General features: G+C 49.3%; 1 protein-coding gene across 11 annotated transcripts in view; it reads left to right on the forward strand.

The window, feature by feature from the left end:
* Positions 1–284: 284 nt before the first annotated feature.
* PRRC2B (proline rich coiled-coil 2B) overlaps positions 285–22,323 on the forward strand; it is an 88,557-nt gene continuing 66,518 nt past the window's right edge. For 7 of the 11 annotated variants that reach the window (XM_081803785.1, XM_081803790.1, XM_081803787.1 and 4 more), the window contains exon 1: positions 286–535. The gene's annotated coding sequence lies outside the window, so the exon portion shown is untranslated. Of the gene's footprint in view, positions 536–22,323 lie in introns of all 11 variants that reach the window. The other 4 variants (XM_081803789.1, XM_081803791.1, XM_081803792.1 and 1 more) reach the window with 3 other exon arrangements.

A 22,323-nucleotide genomic window follows, 5' to 3' on the forward strand; every position in this document is an offset into this window, starting at 1 on the left:
CTCCTTCCCCCGTGCCCCTACTCCCACGTCTCCCCAGGACCCCAGCCCCCACTTCTCTCGTGCCCCTCCCCCCACCGCTGCCCGGCCCCGCCCCGGCGGGGACCCCAGCCCCCTCTCCCGTACCCCTCCCCCTCAGCTCCCCCGGGACCCCAGCCCCGCCTTCTCCCGTGCCCCTCCCCCCCTGCCCGGCCCCTCCCCTCCCGGGGCCCCCAGCCCCCTTCAGGCCGGGCGGCGCGGCAGGGGGCGCTGCGCGGGTCGAGGCGCGGCTGAGGGCGACGGCGGGAGGAGGAGGCCGGAGGAGGCGGGGGCGGCGGCAGGCGGGGGGCGGGGAGCCGAGCGCGAGAGGGAGGCGAGCGGCGAGACACAGGCTCCGAGGCTCCAGCGAGCGAGCGACGAGCGAGCCCGGGAGGGAGGGAGCGAGCGAGCGAGCAGCCGCGCCGCCGCCTCGCAATCCGCCGCCATCCCGCCGCCTCCGCGCCCGACCGCCGCCCGATCGCCATCGCCCGGCCCAGTCGCGCCCGCGGAACCAGACCAGGTGGGCCGGGGCTGCGGGGCGGCGGGGCGGCGCGGGGCGGATCGGGCCGGGGCTGGGGCGGCGGTCGGGCGCTAAGATGGAGGCGGCGCGGCGGCGCGGCCCGGCTTTGTCTCGGCGGCGGCTGACTGACAGCGGCGAGCCCGGGCCCGGCCGCCCTCCGTCCGCGAGCGCGCCGCCGCCGTGGGCCCCCCGGCCGGGCCAGGGCCGCGGGGTCGGGCGGGGCGGCCTGGGGGCGGCGGGCGGCCCGGCCCGGGCTCGCCATTGTTGTGCGGCGCCGCGCGGCCTGGGCGGGCGGCGGGGGCCGGGGGTGCGGGGGCCGTCGCGTCCCAGGGGCCGCCCAGGCCGGCGGTCCGGAGCGCCCCGCTGCTCTGGAAGTAGCCGGGGCGGCCTTCCTGCGCTCCCCCCCGCCCGCCGCCCCCCTTCCCCGGCCCGAGCTGCCCGGGCACCACCCCGAGCGGGAATCCCGGGGTCGGGGCGCCCCCGGGCCGCAGGGCTGGGGGGGCGGCGGGGGGCGCGGCGGTGCCCCCCGCGGGCCCGCGGACTTGGCGTTCAGGGGCGGGGGGCTCGCAGCCGCCGACGGCCGCGGTTTCCGTGCGCGAGCGACAGGATTATTTTCGAAATACTTAATGCTCTGTTACTGAGAATGTTTAATAATAAACAGGATGTCGCTGCTCGGGGCCTGCCAGATGGGGTTCCCCCCCCTTCTTTTTTCTTTTTTGCCCCCTTCTCCTAAGTCAGAAACAGCACTGTTGAAATCGTGGGCCTCTGGAGTGGATTTGCCTACACAAAACTGGAAGGCGGTTTTCTCTTTTCTTTTCTCCCTCGCTTTCTAAATACCGTGGGAGGTCCGAGCCCACCTTTAGTCAAGAAGAGGAGGTGTTTTTCAAGGGAATGGTTAGCTTGGAGGAAGTGGGGAGAACGGGGGCTGGGGAGGCTCTCCCGACTGTGTCATTTGCTAAATGGCTGCCAGGGAGAAACCTTTAGAAGCCTTTGGTTTCCAGGATTGTTAAATTGGCCCTGAGATTTTGTTCCCCCCCTTAAGATTTTGTGTGCATTTTATTTGGCTTTCTGCATTATCCAGTTTGGTTTTTGCAACCACCCGTTTGAAGTCGTAGCGTGGTTTCTCCAAATCCATCTGCAGCCCTGTCTGTGTACGGTGCTGGGTGGTGTAAGGGACTGGGGAGGCCCAGGCTTTGGGGTGCAAATCCTGCTTCTGCCAGAGAAATCTAGGGTTCAGAGAGCCTTCGCTGGCATAAATAGTGCATTCTCCGCCTTGCAGGGTTAGGGCAATGGTGAAAGACCTAGAAGAGCCCGGCACACAGTTACTGTTTAAGAGTTGTTTCTCGTTACTGCTGTTTCTGTACCTGCCATCAAGCCCTGGGATGGAGTCGAGCCCCTGCGATGCCTCCCGTAGGGCTGACCTGATCCAGCCGGTGGATGCCACAGGTGCTGGGGCTAAGGCACCCAACCCATGGAACATCTCTGGGCCCTTGTTTATTCAGTGCTGGGCCTCTGTGGGGAGACAGGGTTGGGAGAGAGTAGCCTTTGTTTGGAGCCTCCCAGGAACTGGCTTGTGTGGCAGTAAGTCACCGTCCTTGGGTCTGGGGTGCCTGCCCCTTCCAAGGCAGATACACAGCTTGGTTGAAGGCAGATCTAGAACAGTGGAAGATACTGAGAACAACAAGCAGAGGCTGGGGACTCCTGCCTTTTGAGGACGACCGCTTTCCTTTGGGAATGGCAAATTATCCCTTGGGGAGACTGTGCTTGTTCAGGCAAGTGTCTCTTGGAGCCAGGATTCTGGTCTTCGTTGGGTTACCTTATGCAAGTCCCTGAGCCGCAACTCCTACATCTGTAAAATGGGAATAATTAATGCCTTGCTTTGGGTATCTCTTGGGGCTCTTGTGAGCCTCACATGCTATTTGTAGCAAACCGCTTCTGTCCATAGGAGGGTGATGAAAATGTATGTTGTTTTTGTTGGTTGCCTAGTTTTCTGGTCCTTGCTCCAAATTCCTGATCTTTTCCTCCTGTTCTCCTGGCTGATGGCCCTGTGACTTCCCCACCCCCAAATTCGATCCCTAGCTAATATTTTTATATCACGACTGCTACTCAATGCCTGGAAGCACTAGGATGGCTAGAACAGCTAGGCTGCTCATGGTGATCATTGGGGAGCATAGGAGGGACTGAGGCTAATAATACCGGGGGAAACTGACCCCAGTCTTGGTCACAGGTGATGGCCGAGACCCAGGTTAGCTCTGGGCCACACCTGTAGCCTGTTTGTAAATGCCCCTGGAGACAGTCTGCTTGGACTGATAGTGGTTCTGCAGTCTACTGGGCATTTCTTTCAGTATATTTTGACATTCCCACAACCATCTTGGTTTTGTTGTGTTCTGTTTTTTTTTAAACCTCCTTGGAACCTCCTCCAGGCCCACTGGCTGTGGAACTGAGACGTCTTAGCCGGGCCATGTCGCCCTTTCAGTTTTCCCAGCTTCCTTCCTCTTGGCCCTTCTTTTCTATCTGATTTCATTCTGGCCAGGTCTGGCTCTGGACTGTTTATTAGCTGGTTTGTTAGGGGAGGAGATGAATACGCTGCCCTTCCCAGCGGGCTTTTGGTTTACCTGTGAGTTGTCAGTTTTCCAAGGCTGCACGGAGGGGCCTTGTTTCAGCCTGCAGTGGGGTTGGGGGAGGGGAGGGCTGCTTACAGTGGCCTGGGTCCTTTCCCGTCTCCTTGGAGCCCAAATGGGTAAAGAGCCTGGGGAAGGGAGAGCCAGAAAACCCTGGGAGAGTGGAATTTCAGGAATGGCAAGTCAGAACTAGTTCCAGCATGGTCTGCTGGCCTGGCCTGGCCTGGCTGAGGGATTTTTGTTAGGCCTGTTCACCATCCCCCACCCACTTTTAAATTTCAGTTCTCTTTTTTTGCGAGGAATTATTTTATTGTACTTTAAAGATTTTTTTTTTTTTTTGGCTTGCACAAAGTACTGACTCATGTTGCTAATGGCTGTATGCTGGTTACATGTCTCATTATTCCACCATTGAAGATTGATCATTTCTATGTTGGTTTCTGTTTCAAACCAGAATAGGCCAGGTGGGCTAGTGTGGTGTATTTCTAAATTTGGTAATGAGGCTTGTCTACCATCAAGCGTATGTATCTTGTTATGGGCCGGCAGATATTAAATAGGGCCTATCTACACTGGGTTTTAAAGCAGTGCACTCCCCTTGAAAAATAAAATTTCCACCAGAGATCTGTTGGGCTTTGTGCTCTGAATCTCATATCTTGGTCAGAGCTAACTAGACTGTCTGCTTTTCAAGTCATAACTGAATTTCTTTCTTAAGAAAGTCCCATTTTTTCTGGGTCTTGTATAGCCTTAGGAACCTTTGGTCTGTCATTTGGACAAAGAAATAAAGGCATCACCTGTGGTGCTCAGGAGAGAGAGAGAGAGATGAGAAAGACGGTAAGATTCCTAATGAAATAAAATTGTTTATGACAAGCTTTTAGGCTTTAAAGTTGCCATTTGGACCAGGCCTCCTCACCTGGGAGCTCCAAGACCCCAGCTCTGCTGTCGATGATAGAGATCATTGTTTCTCTCTGTTCCTGGCATGTGGGGAATCTCTGCACTAGGAGGGAGGCTTGCCTCGGTGACCTGAGCCAGAAGTCTTGGTTGAGTGTTGATGTTAGCTGTACTTGTTGATTTTTTTCCCGTGTGGCCTGAGCGGGGGGCTGGGTTGCGCCCGGAAGATGCGGGCTGCAGTGTTGGCTTCAAGCTCTGCCTGGAGCGGGGTGTCTGGGGGGCAGAATGAGGTCTATCCTAAGTTGCTGGTGGTCCTTCACGGTCTCTCTCAGCGTACTTCTTTCTGCTCCCACCTCTGCAGCTGGTTTTGTAGCTCTGCTCTGTATCCTTTCTCCCTCTTCTCCGAGCGAACCATCGGCCTTTTCCTCTCGGTGGTGTTGCGAAAGCAGTATTTATTGATTTTAGAAGTCACTGTCATTGCAGCAGATACTCCTTGAGCACGTACTCTTTGCCAGGCACTGTACAAGGCCCTTTAAGTACATTTTTCCTTATTCATAAAAGTAACACTTTTTACTGGAAAAAAATTGGAATATAGTGAAAAGAATAAAGATAAAAATACAAATATGAATAACCTGTAACCTCACCGCCCAGAGAGAACTACCGTAAAAGCTGGTGTATTTCCTTTGAGTATGTGTTTGTTTTTTCAAAATTAGAAAACTACTGTGTATACTGTTCACAGTTTATAGTTCTTAACGTTAGAGTGTATTTTCCTAAGTTATTGAAAACGTATTTTTTATTTTATTTTATTATTATTTTTAAGTAAGCTTGATGCCCAGCATGGGGCTTGAACTCATGACCTCCAAGATCAAGAGTTGCCTGCTCTACCGACTGAGCCAGCCAGGTGCCCCGAAAACACATTTTAATAGTTGTGTGTAATTGCTTTATATGGATATGCTATGATTTATTGAATCCTCTATTATTAGACATTTACATTGTTGTTACACACTTTTCCCTCTTGTAAACAAATTTTTAGGGCGCACCCTTGTACCAACATCTTGGTGCACGTTGCTGATTATTTCCCGCAAGTGGCATTTGCGGGGCAGAGAGAACGCAGGCTCCTTCTCTAGTTCTTTTTGACACGGTATGGGTTTTCGCCTTCAGCCCTTGTGACTTTTGACTCCAGCCTTGCCTCCAAAGTGGCTTTCCTTCCTAGGCCACTAAGTTCTGAGTATCTCGGACCTGGCTATCTCAGTCCTGGCCAAGCCCTGTGCTGAGTGAAGCTTGGAGTCTTACTCCATTTACGGGGTTGAGTCTGAGCAAGTGTCATGACTTAAACATTTGTTGTTCTGGGGACACAGACATGTGAATGCCATACTTGGGTCCTCGGAAGCTCACGGGCCGGGGAGGGGGGAAGCAGGCACCTCCTTAGAGAAGCCTTTGGGAACTTCTCAAGCTGACTTTGTCCTTGCCCTCCCATGATTCTTTCCTCTCCTCTATTGCTTTTCTTTGTAGTTCTTTTCACAGCTTTAGATTTTATTTGAGAGAGAGTGAATGGGACAGAGAGGGAGAGAGAATCTGAAGCAGCCTCTGCCTGCGCCCAGCCCGTTGCGGAACTTGATCTCAACGACCGAGATCAGGACCTGAGCTGAAGGCAAGAGTCGGACCCTCAACTGACTGAGCCAATAAGGCACCCCCTTTTCACAGCTTTAAAAGTGCTTTTTTTTTTTTTTTAAAGATTTTATTTATTTATTTGACAGAGAGAGAGACAACGAGAGAGAGAACACAAGCAGGGGGAATGGGAGAGGGAGAAGCAGGCTTCCCGCAGAGCAGGGAGCCCGATGCAGGGCTCGATCCCAGGACCGTGGGATCATGACCTGAGCCGAAGGCAGACGCTTAACGACTGAGCCACCCAGGCGCCCCTAAATGTGCTTTTTTAAAACAATATTTTATTGTGGTAAAGTGTACATAAGGTTTATCATTTTTTAAAAGATTTTGTTTATTTGTCAGAGAGAGAGAGCACAAGCAGGGGGAGCGGCAGGCAGAGGGAGGAGCAGGCTCCCAGCTGAGCAGGGAGCCCGATGTGGGACTCAATCCCAGGACCCTGAGATTAAGACCTGAGCAGAAGGCAGATGCTTAACCAGCTGAGCCACCCAAGGCATCTCTGAAGTTTATGATTTTAAGCATTTTTTTAAAAAAGTGTACAGGGTGCCTGGGTGGCTCAGTCATTAAGCGTCTGCCTTCGGCTCAGGTCATGATCCCAGGGTCCTGGGATGGAGCCCCGCATCGGGCTCCCTGCTCCGCGGGAAGCCTGCTTCTCTCTCTCCCTCTCCCCATGCTTGTGTTCCCGCTCTCGCTGTGTCTCTCTCTGTCAAATAAATAAATAAAATCTTTAAAAAAAAAAGAGAGAAGAAAAGTGTACAAATTCAGTGGCGTTAAGTACATTCACGGTGTCGTGTGACAGCCATCCGTCTCCAGAAATGTATCACCTTCCCAAACTAAGACTCTGTACCCATTAAACACTGACCTCTCATTCCCCTTTCCGCAGCCCCTGGCAGCCACTGTCTGCTTTCTGTCTGTCTGTCTGTCTCTGTATTCTGTATATATAAGTGGAATCCTATAGTATTTGTCCTTTTGTGTCTGGCTTATTTCACTTAGCATAATGTTTTCAAAGTTCGTCCATGCTGTAGTAGGTTTTAGGACTCCATTCCTTTTTATGGCTGAATAATAGTCCATATTCCGTTCCATGTATCACAGTGTGTTGATCCATTCATCTGTCAGTGGATGACAACTTATAAATGCACTCTTGCCCTTGTTTATTGACTGGCACATTTTCCCCAGTGGAGTGCGGGCCATGAAGCAGAATTTGGTTGCTTCCTGGTGCTCGCTGTGCTCGGTGTCTGTGACAGGGAGGGTGCCCACATGCAGAAGGTGCGGTGATGCTGCTAAGAGGCTGTTGTGGAAGTGTGTGGAGGATGCAGGGCCCCTCAGCCTGGGGTAGTCAGGGAAGGCATTCTGGAAAATGTAGCCAACTTGAGATCAGCACCTTTTGGGGCACCTGGCTGGCTCAGTAGGTGGAGCATGTGATTCTTGATCTCGGGGTTGTGAGTTTGAGCCCCACCTTGGGTGTAGAGATTGCTTTAAAAAAAAAAAAAAACTTAAAAAATAAAAGAAAGAAAGAAGTACCCATTGAAAACAGTATGCCAAGCCCTGGCATATTAAAAATGTGTTTCTAAGTTGAAATCAGAAATGTGTGGGCCGCAGTAGAAAGCTTGTGGGTCAGCTTGCTTTCCAGAGCACCAGAGTCCTTTGGATGGGAACGTGTTCTGTGAGTACCCTGCTGTGGCTGGTCTCCAGCCCAGGGGAGGGCAGGTAGGACCTCGGCCCTGGGAAGCCGGAGGTGACTCTCCCACCCATCTCGTCCTGCGAGATTGGATCTTGGTGTAGAGTGATGGGATGTATTGCTGCAGGACCAACTGGAAAAAGGAGGTCATCCCCGGCACTCTCTCCACGGCTCCTTTGTGTCTTCCAGAGCTTTTTTCGGCAGGTGTTGTTTACACACAGTTCAGAGCTTCAAGAACTGCTCTGTCCTGGGTGGTACAGAAACGCAGGCCTGTCTGGGAGGGGTCCTGTCAGGGCCGCCTGGCTGACCTGCCATGGGGGTGAATGGGCTGAGTGTTCAGAAGTCGCTGGGGACAGTGGAGACCTTGTCCTCGAGCAGAAAGTGGAATTTTTTTCCTGATATAAAATTAATTGCGAAAGTATACATACTCATTAAAAAAAAAAAAAAAGAAAAAGCGAGTGTATGAAGAGAAATGAAAGCTCTTCCCTCCAGCTTCCCAGGCAGTAACTACTGTTTACAGTTCAGCGTGTTTATCCTCTCAGACTCTGAATGCGTATAAATACGGCCCTTTGTAGGCAGGTTTTTAGAACACAAAAATGGGATCACACTTCTTTTTCTTGTACCACAACATGCATTTTTAAACATGTCAAGAGAGGGGCGCCTGGGTGGCTCAGTTGGTTAAGCGACTGCCTTCGGCTCAGGTCATGATCCTGGAGTCCCTGGATCGAGTCCCGCATCGGGCTTCCTGTTCGGCAGGGAGTCTGCTTCGTCCTCTGACCCTATCCCCTCTCAGGTGTTCTCTCTCTCTCATTCTCTCTCTCTCAAATAAATAAATAAAATCTTAAAAAAAAAAAAAAATGTCAAGAGAATTCTTTCATATTAATATATACAGATCTATCACATGTTCAGTGTTTTTTTAAAATAATACTAAATTTTAAAAAATCTACAAGTGTATGAAGAAAAAAACCCAAAAATAGTTTATAATTCCGTGGCCCAGATATTTCCAGTTGACTTTGTAAAACAAACAAAAAAAATAGTTAGAAAATTTAAGCTGTATTAAAAGGTTGTAAGGGCTCTTTTCCAGTCTCTCTGCAGAGAAAGCACTATGAGAAGTTTCTTGTCATTCCTTCCAGAAAAAAAAGTGGTGCACATTATCCCCACACACGCATTTATATTCTTAAAGCATGCTTCCCTTTGCACTTAATAAAATGCCTTGGTGTGCTCCCTAACAGTCTGTACAGATGGATTACATCATCTGTTTTAGCAATTGCAGAGGGTATTTTGTGGATATACTTCCTTGATTTAACCTCTTCCCTATTGGTGGACATTTGGGCTATTTCTTATTTTTGGATACTACACAATTTTGGTAAAATTCTGCCAAATTTTTCTTGAGAAACATAATTTGTATATAATAGCGTGTGAGTGTTTCTGCAGCGTGGACTCTTCCACTTGAATAGCATTTTGTTAAGAATTCTGCTAAATAACTCTTTAAAAAACTGTCAATTTATAGGGGTGCCTGGGTGGCTCAGTCGTTAAGCGTCTGCCTTCGGCTCAGGTCATGATCCCAGAGTCCTGGGATCGAGCCCCGCGTCGGGCTCCCTGCTCAGCGGGAAGCCTGCTTCTCCCTCTCCCACTCGCCCTGCTTGTGTTCCCTCTCTCGTTGTGTCTCTCTCTGTCAAATAAATAAATAAAATCTTTAAAAAAAAAACCTGTCAATTTATAAACAATAGTATACGAGAGTGGGTGTTTCTGGACTGTGGACTTGACTAAATGGGTAGCCTTCAGGCGTCATTTTGGAGGAGCACGTTTCTCAAATCAAAGGCACTTAGTGTTTCGGGCTTGCTCTAGTCAGTGTAGGACCTTGGGTTTTGTTAGGGAAGCAGCGTTTACTGTGGTCTTGAGGTGCAGAGGTGGCCCCGGCAGGAGGTGCTCTGGGCATCTCCCTGGGGGAAGGCCAGGAGGGGGTTGTGGAGAGAGGCACAGGTAGCCTCTTGGCACAGGTGTTTTCTTCCAGCCTTTACACGCCGGAGCCTAGCCTCTCTGGAGGTTTCTGAGGCTCCCATTTTGCAGCCCTTGGTGGTTTTGTTGCTGTTGATATTTCTTACTGTGTGGAGCTTATTTGGAGGCCAAACCTCTGTTGCATTTCCTGATCATGGCTGTCGTGCAGATGCGCTCAGCCACTCTGCCTACTCAACCACTTGGCCTCTTGACCCTGTCTTTCCCCATCTGGTTATTCCAGGAAATCACGCCTCCTGGGTGAAGCGACCGCAGAGATGAAACCCCTGGAAATGGCTGGATGGTATTTCATCAGGCCAGGTGGGGAAGGATTTGTGCTCTGGTGAGAGAATGTGCCCGGTGGAGGTGCAGTTTGGGATGACACTCCTCTGGCCCTGGAGGGTCGTTATCGTGAGCCTGGCCTGGGAGAAGTCCCTGGCAGACTTGGGCATGCCTTGCCCCCTCCTGCTCCTTTCCTGATGGAGAGTAGCCCTTGGCTTTGAGGTCCACTGACTTCAAACCCAGGTTCAACCGCTTGCGAGCTGGGTGATTCAAGGTTATTTCTTTTCTTTTCTTTTTTTTTTTTAAAGATTTTATTTATTTGACAGAGAGAGACACAGCGAGAGAGGGAACACAAGCAGGAGGGAGTAGGAGAGGGAGAAGCAGGCTCCCCGATGAGCAGGGAGCCGGATGCGGGGCTTGATCCCAGGACCCTGGGATCATGACCTGAGCCGAAGGCAGACGCTTAACTGACTGAGCCACCCAGGCGCCCCAGATTCGAGGTTATTTCATCTTTCAGAGTCTCTGTTCTCCTTGTCTGCAAAATGTGGTAGTAACACCTTCCTCCTAGAATGGGGGAAGGATTCAGTGGGTCGTTCGCCGAAGTGTTTATAAAGGTACATGGTACTAGGCAAGCAGCTCTCAATAAACAGGAGCTATTAATGGTTCCTGGATGCAGCACTAGCCAAGGGCCTGGGGGTTTGGAGTAGGCAGGCTTATACACTTGGGGCTCACTTGTTTACTAGATGTTAGTGTTTCTAATAGTGTGCTTAAGCCCTGTGCTGAGTGCAGAAGACTTAGACCCAAATCAAATAGCCCCCGCCGTCACCTCCAGGAACTCAGACCCCTTAACCAAGGGCCTCCCTGAGGGGCAGGTGCATCGGAGCACTCTCTGCCGTACTTCTCTTTGAGGTGAATACCACCTCACTGGGGCATTGGGTCACTTGCTGCCGCCCTGTGCTGAGTCTCTTCTGTTCTTGGAGAGTTTCAGGTAAATGTCTTGAGGAGTAAAGATAAGTGTGTTCAGGCAGTTGGTGGGTGCAAGGGAGGCTCTGCAGCTTGCTGGCCTAGAACCCTGGCTCCCCCTGACTGGGCATCAGGCAAACAGGAGTGTTCATTTCCATCACTTACATCTACTCCTTTAGGAGCTTCACCAAGTGCTCTTTACGCCTTTGAGCCTCTGTTTCCTGCCAGATGGGGATGAAACCTGTCTTCTACTCAGCTCAGAAACAGTGTAAAGCATTGATTCAGTATTGCTCAGTTTACCCCAGACCTTAAAAACAGTGTATCAGTAACCGTACAGGCTTGTTACAAAAAACCCAAACAGCACAAAGTAGAAAATGAGTCATTTCGTCCCACCCGTTATCCCTTTTTCAGATGAAGAGATGAGTGCTGTCTTGAACAATTTTGTTTTCCACTAATGGGAATGCTTTAACTATGCATATGAATTTTAAATCAGAAGTGACCACGGGAAAACAGGAGACATGAATGTTTATAGGTATATCTTTTTTTTTTTTTTTTTTTAGAGGGAGGGTGGGTGGGGTGGGGGGAGCAGAGAGAGAGAGAGAGAGAATCTTAAGCAGGCTCCGCTCAGTGCAGAGCCAGACACAGGGCTCAGGCAGAGCTGGATCTCACAACCCTGAGTTCATGATCTGAGTGGAAAGCAAGAGTCAGACGCTTAACTGAGCCACCCAGGCACCCTTATTGGTATATCTTTTTTTTTAATTTTTATTATTTTTTAAAGAATTTGTTTATTTATTTGACAGAAAGAGACACAGCAAGAGAGGGAACACAAGCAGGGAGAGTGGGAGAGGGAGAAGCAGGCTTCCTGCGGAGCAGGGAGCCCGACGCGGGGCTTGATCCCGGGCTCCTGGGATCATGACCTGAGCCGAAGGCAGATGCTTAATGACTGAGCCACCCAGGCGCCCCCCTTATTGGTATATCTTAATGTAAATAAAGACAAGTAAAAGACATTTTATTTTACATATGGTTCCCCAGCGTTATCATTGGGGTCCTTCCTTGTTCTCTTAAGGAATAAAAAAAAGGCCATCGTAGTTCTTTGCCACCCTGGATGAGTCATGACACTGTGCAGGGTCGTCCTCAGCGGCAGCAAAGAGTAGATGTAACCAGCGAGTGCAGCCCTGCAGGCATCTTCGGGTTGTAGGATTTGGTGTTGTCACGGGAGTGGGGGGCAAGGTGGGCCATGCGCGGAGCTTGTTTAGGGTAGGGAGCAGTACAGTGTGGTGTGTTAGGACTGGTGGGGCAGACGATGGAGTGGGGAGGGGGCCGGGAGTGTAGTGAGAAGAGAGTTCCATCAGTGTGGGTAGTGTCTGTGTAAGACTTGTTAGAAATAGTAAGTGAATGAAGTGAGTGTGTTTGCCGTGAGCGTACAAGTTCCCTTCCTCTGTGCTGCAGTGACGAGTTTGGCTGCCTGTGAAAGCCCCTGGGAGCACTTGTCCCTTATTTTAGTTTCTTCCTTCTTGTTACTTTGCTGATTGGTGGCCCAGTGACGGTAATCGTCCTGGGTTTCCTGTAGTGTCGGAGGCTGGCGGAATAAATAGCATGTGGGTTCTGGGGGTATGGTCCTTTGGGCTTTGTTGGAGATCATTTAAACCAACTCAGCCATTTTAGCCCCCTCTGCCTTCAGCACATTTGGGTTTGTTAATTTACTTCCGTCCAAGAAAAGGTGGATTTCTGGGGGCTGCGTTGTTGATGAACCATCTCTGGGTAAGAGACAGCCCAGTGCCTGTGGCTCAGCTCTGGGTTGATGTGACATGAGGAGCGAGACAGCAGAGAACAGAGTGACCTTGGCCTGTTCTTCCTTCACCTGTGGCCTCCGTGTGGGGGCGATAGGACATTCACTTCTGCAGCTGTGAGGAGGATCCTCGGTGCAGTCGGGGCGCAGATGGCGCTGATCCCGCCAGCCTGGTGAAGGACTTGCTCCCTCCGACCAAAGGGTGCCATTCCCTGCAGGTGCAATGGTCTGGGGTTTGTCAGGAAGCTACGGTTGCCCCTTTTCCGCCTCCTCCCGGTGGAACCGTGGGAGTGCCACAGTCGGAGGAGGGCTGGGAGATGGGGCCTTTGTTTTGTTGTAAGCGGGCTGTGTTCTTCATTCCTCCGGGCCACGGCTGCTGGAGGCCATCTGCCTCTGGTGTAGTGCACCTGGGGGAGGGAGGGTCTGGGGTCTCCTTCCTGCCTTTCAGGTCTTTGGGCACAAACTAGAAATACGCTTCCTAGAAATGTCAGATGGTCCACCAATACTGGTCAGGGGCGGGTGTCTACATACGTGTACTGGGATGTTGCTGGTAGCATTATTTGTTGTAGTACACAGTTGGAAATAATTTCTTCTTTTTTTTTAAGATTTTGTTTATTTGAGAGACAGAGAGCACAAGCAGGGGGAGGGGCAGAGGGAGAGGGACAAGCAGACTCCCCGCTGAGCAGGGGAGCCCGATGTAGGGCTTAATCCCAGGACCCTGAGATTGTGACCCAAACCCAAGTCAGATGCTTAACCGCCTGAGGCGCCCACAGCTGGAAATAATTTCTCCATCCCTCCGTAGGGCAGTGGGTAAATGTGGCACAGTTACACAGTGAAATACTATATGTAGGCCTTCAAAAGGATGAGGAGGATTGGTATGTTATTTTCTTGGAAAGATGACCACAGTGTACTAAGAGAAGAAAGTGAGCTACAGCATAGTAGGGTAACTTCCCACGTTGGTAGAATACAACTTGAAGACCAGGAGCTGCTGCTGAGTTTATGCGAGCTGAGAAAAAAAGGTATGAAGGGTATCCACCCGGTTAATGGTGATTACCTTTTGAGTTGGATTGACTTATTTTGCATACTTTAGTGTTTTTGTTTTATTACACTGAATGTGTGTTTGTAACATCTGATAGTTACAAAGATAACTGATCACAAAGGTAACCCATATAAATATAAACAGCATACATGGTCGTGGAGAGTGGTCCCAGGACCAGGCAGCTGGTACATTTTTGGCTCTTCCTGGCAAGAGCTTCTCCCAGGCTCTGTATTTTGCTCAGCTTTATCCCGAGTGCCCTGGTTCCTGGTGTTGGGGCCCTGATGGCTCACAGGAATCTACCCTAGTCAATCACGTGTTTCTGTTCATTTGTCAGTGGCCCTCGGAAACTGCTTTGTTGATCTGGTTAGAAAGAACAATCCAATACAAATACCCTCTCCAGTTTCTGTTCTCTGCTAAATCAGATTTTACAAGAAAGAACATAGATTTTGGTGGCATTTGCAAAGTGCTGCTCCCTTGCTAATTCACTGCTCTCTGGAGGTGGAAAAGGAAGGAGGAACTCAAGTACAGGTGTGTGTGTGTGTGAGATGTATTTCTTTTATTTGCCAGGTCCCTGGTAAGTTCTGACCCTGGAGAGAGAGGCCTGTTTGTGGCACATCTATCCAACTTGTCCATCTCCAGCTGTAAATTGAAATTGTCTTTTCTTGTTGTTAAATCAACTGCATTTTTTTTTTAAGATTTTATTTATTTATTTGACAGAGAGAGACACAGTGAGAGAGGGAACACAAGCAGGGGGAGTGGGAGAGGGGGAAGTAGGCTTCCCGCTGAGCAGGGAGCCCGACGCGGGGCTCGATCCCAGGACCCTGGGACCATGACCCGAGCCGAAGGCAGACGCTTAACGACTGAGCCACCCAGGCGCCCCTCAGCTGCATTTTCAAAAGATGAGTTAGGCCAGGATCTCTTTGCAGACTGCACATGGATTTCTAGCCAGAGTCCTCTGAAGGCTTCAGCCCAGGCCTGTGAGCTAGGTGTGTAGGGACTGACCCCATGGCCCATGAAGAAAGGAGCTGTAACAGTTTAAGTTGGTCAGGAGTGATGACAAGGGTCACTGGAACCATCCGGCAGGTACTGTGGCTTGGAGCCTCTAGATAGACCCCTGTGGATGAGGAGCCTGGAGCCGCCACACCCTCTGGGGGCCCTGGGACTCTGTTAAGTCCCTCCCCTGATGCCGTGCTTGCCCAGACCCCACCCCAGGCCACACTTGACCCATACACTCACCATGGCCCTGGGAGTACTTGCAGAGCCTGGGAGTACTATGGGCACCTTATCCTGGTGGCCACGTGGTCATTCTCTGGGGCCCACTGAGCGCCCGAGCTTTGGAGCAGACCTGGATGTCAGGCTGACCTGGGTTTGAGCTCAGGTGTTCCAATGCCCTGACTTGTTGGTAGTGACCTTGGGCCAGTCTTGGAACCTCTCAGATTTAGTGTCTTGTCTGTAAAATGAGGTGAACATACCTTTTCCTCGGTGGTTTATCTATTTTATATCTTGGTTTAAAGAACTATTTTTAATTCCATTTTATTCAAATGTATTCATTAAGTTCATTAAATTACCTTCGGCTCTTTCTTCCCGGATTGTTTCTGCATCCCTCTGCATTCAGTCATGTCTTTTTTTTTCTTTCTTTTTTAGAGAGGGGGGTGGGGGCAGAGGGAGAGAGAATCCCAAGCAGGCTCCACTGTCAGCGGGGAGCCCCACGCAGGGCTTGATCCCACGACCCTGAGATCATGACCTGAGCCAAAATCAGGAGTCAGATGCTTAACCGACTACAACACCCAGGCACCCCCATCATGTCTTTTTTCCAACTTCTAGAATTGGATGCTTAATTTCATTCTTTTCTGTTAGAAATTTTAGGTTTTTAGATTCCTAAATGTCCTCTGACTACAAATTTGTCTTTGTTTTAAAAGTTTTGATGCATAATGTTCGTTTCTCCATCTGTGCTTTTCTAGGTATTATGCAGCGATACTTTTGAATTTCCCTTTGATTCAGAATTTTTTTAAAGAGAGTTTTAAGTTTTCCAACCGATAGGGTTATTTTGTACTTCTGCTTTCATTATGTCTTGTTTAATTGCACTGTGGTCAGAGATTTTTGCTTTTCAGAATTTGGGTTTTTCCTTAAAGTTTCATATGTAGTCACTTTTTTGGGGGTAAAGATTTTAAGTAATTTCCACTCCCAGTGCAGGGCTCGAACTCATAACTGAGAGATCAAGAGTCACATGCTCTGTTGACTGAGCCAGCTGGGCTTGAACATGTTTGCTGATCTACCTTAATTAGATCATCTGTTATCTTCTGTGTTTTGAGTTGGCTTGGTCCACCAAGGTTTAGAGATTTTTTTTTTCCCCAGTGTTTTCTACTTACAGTGATTTTTTTTGTTTTGTTTGTTTCGTTTTGGAAGTTACTTGGTGTGTAATAGGTTCGTGCCAGTCAGTGTTTTCATTATGGATTGCCCCCTGACCCTTGTAAAATAACAGTCTCTGTTCTGCTTCTTTCTGGTATATACTACTTTCGTTCGACATTGTATCTGTGAGTTTCATCCACGTAATTGTGTGTGTTTATTAATTCTCGTTGAGTAGACGTGGTGATGATTCGTTCTAGTGGTGATAAACTTTTAGCTCGCATTAGTCTCCATTTTGAGCTTCCGCATAGTGCTGCTGTTAACGTTTGTTGTGTAGATGCACTTGTGCTGTTGGGTACGCACCTAGAATGGGATGGTTGGGTCGCAGGGTTGGCATATGGTCAGCTTTAGCAGACAGCTGCCAGTTTTCCAGTGATTGTACCAATTGGCATGCCCACCAGCAGTGGGCAAGAGTTGTCCTTGCCCCACGTACTCACCAGCGCTGGTGAGTATGGCCTCGTAAAGATGTTAGTTCTCCCGAATTTGAACTCTGGCTTCCATGTAATTCCAGTCAAAATCCCAGCAGGCTTTTTTATTTATTTATTTATTTATTTATTTAAAAGATTTTATTTATTTGAGAGAGAGAGAGAATGAGAGACCGAGAGCATGAGAGGGAGGAGGGTCAGAGGGAGAAGCAAATTCCCTGCCAAACAGGGATCCTGATGCGGGACCCGATCCCGGGTCTCCAGGATCATGACCTGAGCTGAAGGCAGTCGCTTAACCAACTGAGCCACCCAGGCGCCCTGGGCTTTTTTTTTAAAAAGATTTTTTAATTTATTTATTTGACAGAGACAGTGAGAGAGGGAACACAAGCAGGGGCAGTGGGAGAAGCAGGCTTCCCGCCGAGCAGGGAGCCCAATGTGGGGCTTGATCCCAGGACCCTGGGATCATGCCCTGAGCTGAAGGCAGACCCGCAATGACTGAGCCACCCAGGCGCCCCTCAAAATCCCAGCAGGCTTTTGTTTTCTTGTTGTTTCGTTTGGAATTGACAAACTGATTCTGAAATTTATATGAAAATGCAAAGAGCCAAGAATAACCCAAGCATTCTTGAGGAAGAACAAAGCTGAAGGACTTGCCGTACTGAACGTCCAGACTTTATAAAAGCTGCAGTAATGAAGGCAGCCCAGTGTCGTCAAAAGGATAGACAATAGGCTGATAGAACAGAGATTTTGAAACAGACTTCACAGAAGTAGTCGATTTATGACATAGGTCATAAGGGACCACATGACAAAGGGAAAAGGTGGCCTTTTCAAAAAATGAGTCTTATGCCTCAAATGACATCCAGAATCGTATTTATGTAGATTATAGAGCTAACTGTGAAAGATGAGACAGTAAAGCTTCTAGAAGAAAACATAGAATATCTGTACGATCTTGGATTAAGACAGAATTCCTTAAGTGGGACACAGAAAGCAGTATCAAAATAGATGATAAACTGAACAACATTAAAACTTGTATCTTCTCCTTTTTACAAATGCTCCAGTAAAATACAACTAATGCCATTTTCTAATTGCCAGTGATGTTAGATAATCTGTGAGTCCGTTTACCCCCGGAACCCGCTGTGCTGCTCTCATCAGCATGGGCACTCCCCTGCCTGATGTGCCGCGGCCATCTCGGGTTTCCTTTGGTTGTCATTCCTGGGGCTTTGCCCCTCTGTTGGATCCCTTGTTTCCTGGATCCCATGTGTGTTTCAGTTGGGTAATTGGAGCATCAAGTAACCACAGCTATCTTAAGCTGCCTTAAACAATGAGGTTGTTATTGCCTCAGGTATGTGGAAGTCCAGAGAGGGGCAGGTTTCCAGTTGGTTGGTCCAGTGTGCCTTGTTGTCATGAAGGAACAAGGTATCTTATTTGTCTGGGTGGATCAGGTAGCCTTGCTGAACTGTTGGACCGGAGGGGAATGGGTTTCTCTTAGATGAGCGTGGTTCTCCCTGCAGCTGGGTGTGGGGCAGCCCTCAGGTGTTCTGGGGAAGGATGAGACCACTTCCTCCAGGAAGGAGGAAGGGAGAATTAGCTGCTCTGACGTCTGCCTCTGTATTGGATTGCTCTCTTGTTTGTTAGAGTATATTCGTCTGCAACTTTTTGAGAAGGTGTATGTTTGAGCCCTTCTGTGAGTCTGAAAGTGTCTTTTTCTATCTCCACCTTGACTTGGTCAGCTGAGTATTAGATTCTAGGTTGAAAATCATTTTCCAGGGAGGGGAGTGATGTTGGTGAGAAGTGTCTCGTTGTTGCTCTTAAGACTTCATTGCCATTTTGATTGTTCCTTCCTGGGTTTGTTTTTGTTTTTTTTTTTTTTTTTTTTGTGGGTGGGTAGGGCGCTTTCATAAGCTTTTGGGTTCTTCTCTTTATCCCTGATGTCCTTTGATCTTTTTGTATCCGTTATTCTGAGCACTAGGTGGGCCCTTGTAATCTTGGGTATTCAACCTGGGGATGTTTCATGTTATTTTCATTTGATAAATTCTTCTCCCCTTTTTCCCTGGGAAATCCTGTGTTTCCATCACTCCTAGTTAAGTTTGGACTCCTGGGTTCGTTCATCCTTTAATTTTGGGGTTGGGGGGGAAGACCAGCATTCATCTTCTTGCTAGTTTTTCTGAGATTTCCTTCTCTTTCATTTCTTCTGTTGAAATTAAAATTTAAAAAAATTTAGAATAGTTTGGATTTACAGAAAAGTTTTAGTTTCTGTATACTGTACTGCCAGTTTCTCAGTTATAAAGTTCTAATGTTAGTATGGTATTTTATCCCAACTAATTGACCAACATTGATACATTGTTGTTAATTGAAGTTTATACTTTATTCAGGTGTTAGTTTTTTTTTACCTTATGCGCTTTTTCTGTTCCAAGATCACACGTTCAGTTGTCCTTACTCCTTGGTTTCTTCCAGACTGACGCTGTCGGATTTTCTTTGTTTTTGATGACCTTGACAGTTTTGAGGAGTACTGGCCCTGTATTTTCTAGAATGTCTCTCTGTTGAGATTTGTCTGTTGATTAACATAAGGTGGTGGGGTTTGGCCTATCATATATTTAATACTTCCTAGGGTTTTTTCTGATTGTCACTTAAGAAAAAAAATCCTGTTTCTGTTGCATGGGTTTAGTATCTTCTCTTAGTTTTTTGTGGATACTGTTTTTATATTACCTTTTTTTTGTTAAAGATTTTATTTATTTGACAGAGACATAGCGAGAGAGGGAACACAAGCAGGGGGGAGTGGGAGAGGGAGAAGCAGGCTTCCCGCAGAGCAGGGACCCCAATGGGGGACTCAGTGCCAGGACCCTGGGATCATGACCTGAGCCGAAGGAAGGAAGATGCTTAACAAGGCTGAGCCACCCAGGCACCCCTCTTACTTTCTTTTTTAAAATTTTTGGTGCCTGACATTGTGTTTCTTCTAGGTTCTTTTGTTTGTGTATTTGGTATCTGCCTTTTCTCTGAGGCCTTTCAGACGTCTGGGGTCTTGGGCACACACAGCCGATTGAGTCCTGAGTGGGTGGGTCAGTGGGGAAGCTCATCCCTGTAGGGTGAGTTGGTGGGAGGCCGGCCTGCTTTCCTCGAGCCCCAGGTGTTTGTGCCTATTGGTTTCAAGGGAAGACTCCTTCGTCTTTGCCAGGGGCATGGAGAGAGGGACTGAATATGTTTGGAATACGTTTGTCCGCCACCCTGCCATGAGGCTGACTGCAGAGGGGGCCGAGGTGCCCAGCATTTGCCACTCAGGTTTTCACGAAGCTTGTTTTTTGGTTTTTGTTTTGTTTTGTTGTTGTTGTTTTAAGTTCTTTTCCTCACCCCCACCCGCTTTGATCCTGGCTTTTCAAGTCTAGACTTTTTAAATTTATCCAGAGGGGGAGGAGCTCTTTCAAGAAGCCCTCCCAGTGTTAAATCCCCGCCTTCCTGTCGGCCGAGGTGCCCACCGCCTCTCAGGGCCTCCTGAGCTCTCTCCAGTGCCAGGCAGTCCTGTTCGTAAGATCCTTCAGTCTGCAAGATCTGTTTCCACTCTTGTCCGTTCCTTGTCGGCCAAAATCGGCCCTGACCTTTGGGTGCCCTTTGTTGTTTATTTTCATTTTAGGGGTTTTGGAAGGGTAAGCTATAAACGCTGGTAGTCTTTTTTGCCGTGTTTAACCAGAACCTCCCTGTATTCTAAATAGCGTTTCTTGAATCCAGTGGAATTGAATTAAGGGATGTGTGTGCTTATATAGATAGACACACAGTCATATTTGTGTGCGTGCGTGTGTGTGTCAGTTACAGGGTTCTGCTGCGGCGCGCTCCGCCCCCCGCCCCCTTCCATCCGCCCTGGCGGTCTTTTTGTGTCGAACATTGAGTGCTACTTTTGGTTACAGTGGCTGCAGTGTTGCAAGGACCAGAATAAAGGGCGGGTTGGGATGCCTGGTCATTTGTCGCCGCCTCCTTGCATACACGGGGAGTGAGCTCTGGCTTTCCCTGTCCGGGACCCTTGAGAAGGTTTGGAGCCGGAAGCTGCCAGGGCTGCAGAGGGAGGTGGGCGCTAGGAGGAGGGCGGCAGGGGAGTCACCCGGTGCCGCAAGTACTCAACAAGGGGTGTTTGTATTACACCTGTGACCGTCATTTCTAGTCCTGCAACAGCCTGCTAAAGTAGACTTTCTGTCCCCAAACGGAAGTGGCTGAGGTGGCCCTTGGACTCATGGTAATTCTTTGTGTGTGTGTAGAGAGCCACTGTCTGCAAGAGCCCCTCAGTCGTCTCTGGGGCAGCCTTGAGTTTATGCAGCCCGGCCGATGTTTGACGGTTGTTAGGACCAGTCTCTGTCCCTCCACCCTCTTGTGTGTTCATAGCTGAGGATCTGCGAGGGCAGGGGCTTCGGGAAGGGGGAAGGAATGCTTTCCACTGGGCTAAAGACAGACACTTCCTGCCGGTCCGTCCTCCTCCTTCCAGCCCAGCTTCCAGCCTCGACAGTGACGTCATTCCTACGGGAAGGCTTTGGTTGTAAACAGTCACTGCTGGGACTCTCCTTCTGCGTTCTTGTGCTTGGCCCGTCGGCAGTCCTCTGGAGGCTTTCCTTAAAATCATTTTTGTAATTTTCTTAAACCAATAGCAAATTGGTTTAGAATTTAGTTAACTGATAATTTTCTGTATTTTTTAAAGCTTTTTTTTTTTTTTTTTTTTAAGATTTTATTTATTAGAGGGTGCCTGGGTGGCTCAGTTGGTTAAGCGACTGCCTTCGGCTCAGGTCATGATCCTGGAGTCCCTGGATCGAGTCCCGCATCGGGCTCCCTGCTCGGCAGGGAGTCTGCTTCTCCCTCTGACCCTCCCCCCTCTCATGTACTCCCTCTCTCTCATTCTCTCTCTCTCAAATAAAAATAAATAAAATCTTTAACAAAAAAAAAAAAAGATTTTATTTATTAGAGAGAGCATAAGCAGGAGGAGCGGCAGAGGGAGAGGGTGAAGCCGACTCTGCGCTGAGCAGGGAGCCCGACGTGGGGCTCGATCTAGGACCCTGAGATCATGACCTGAGCTGAAGGCAGATGCTTAACCAACTATGAGCCACCCAGGGGCCCCTTTTTTAAAGCTTCTGTCAAGCATATATTCCTTTTGTTACTGAAGAACGTTATGGATAAACAAATGAGTGGGGCTGGGATTACCCCTTCCGTGAAGCAGTCTGTCGTAACACAAGTGTGATGGCGCCGAATACTCATGCTTACAGCCCTGAAGTGGGAAACCTTGAAGCTGGGGCAGTTTTGTCTTGTTTAAGATGTAGCCACAGTGGCATGTTTATCTCAAGAGGGTTTCCTGAGAGTGAGTGTGTCTCTGTCTCTTGAGAATTTATTATAGGGTCCACCAACAGATCCTAAACATCTCTCGGATTTCTCGTGGTGGTTTGGGAGGCCTGCACTCTGCATCAGGGCCCTTTAGCTGTGATGCACCAGACTGGGGACAAGTCCCTTGATCACAGGAGAAGAGAAGGTGGAAGCACAGGTGGGAGCCCGGGGGGGCCGGGGAGGATGAAGGCTTCACCACTCGCAGTCATCGGAGGGATGAGTGTTGGGCGTGAGGCTGATGGTGGGGCTGGATGGCCGAGAGATGAGGTGTGCGGAGCCAGTGTGACAGCTGCCCTTGCCGAGAACCTTCTAAGGGTGAACAGGCACAGGGTCGCACGTGCTGTGTTCCTTCTCTCATTTATTCCTGACGTCAGACCTGGGAGGTGGGTAACAGTATGTTCATCCCTATTTAATCCACGAGGAAACAGGCCTTAAAGACACAGCCAGTGTGGGGTGGAGGCGAGATGCAAACCCCGTGTTTTGGAGAGATGAGACTGGTGGGGGTGGGGATGAGACTGGGGGGCTGTTTGGGGCCAGTGTGTTGGGCTGGAGGTGTGGGTTTGTCCGTGGCACAGTGGGATCCTGATAAAGGTGTGATAGCAGCGTCTTCTGATCTGGTTGGGCCCTGGTGGAGGGTCGCCAAGGGCCAGTCCAGGAGAGCTGAGCCTGTGTGTGGTCCAGGGAGTCAAGGATGGGG

Source organism: Leptonychotes weddellii, chromosome 14 (assembly GCF_054177405.1).
Source record: "Leptonychotes weddellii isolate Sample4059 chromosome 14, ASM5417740v2, whole genome shotgun sequence".
Lineage (NCBI taxonomy): Eukaryota > Metazoa > Chordata > Mammalia > Carnivora > Phocidae > Leptonychotes > Leptonychotes weddellii.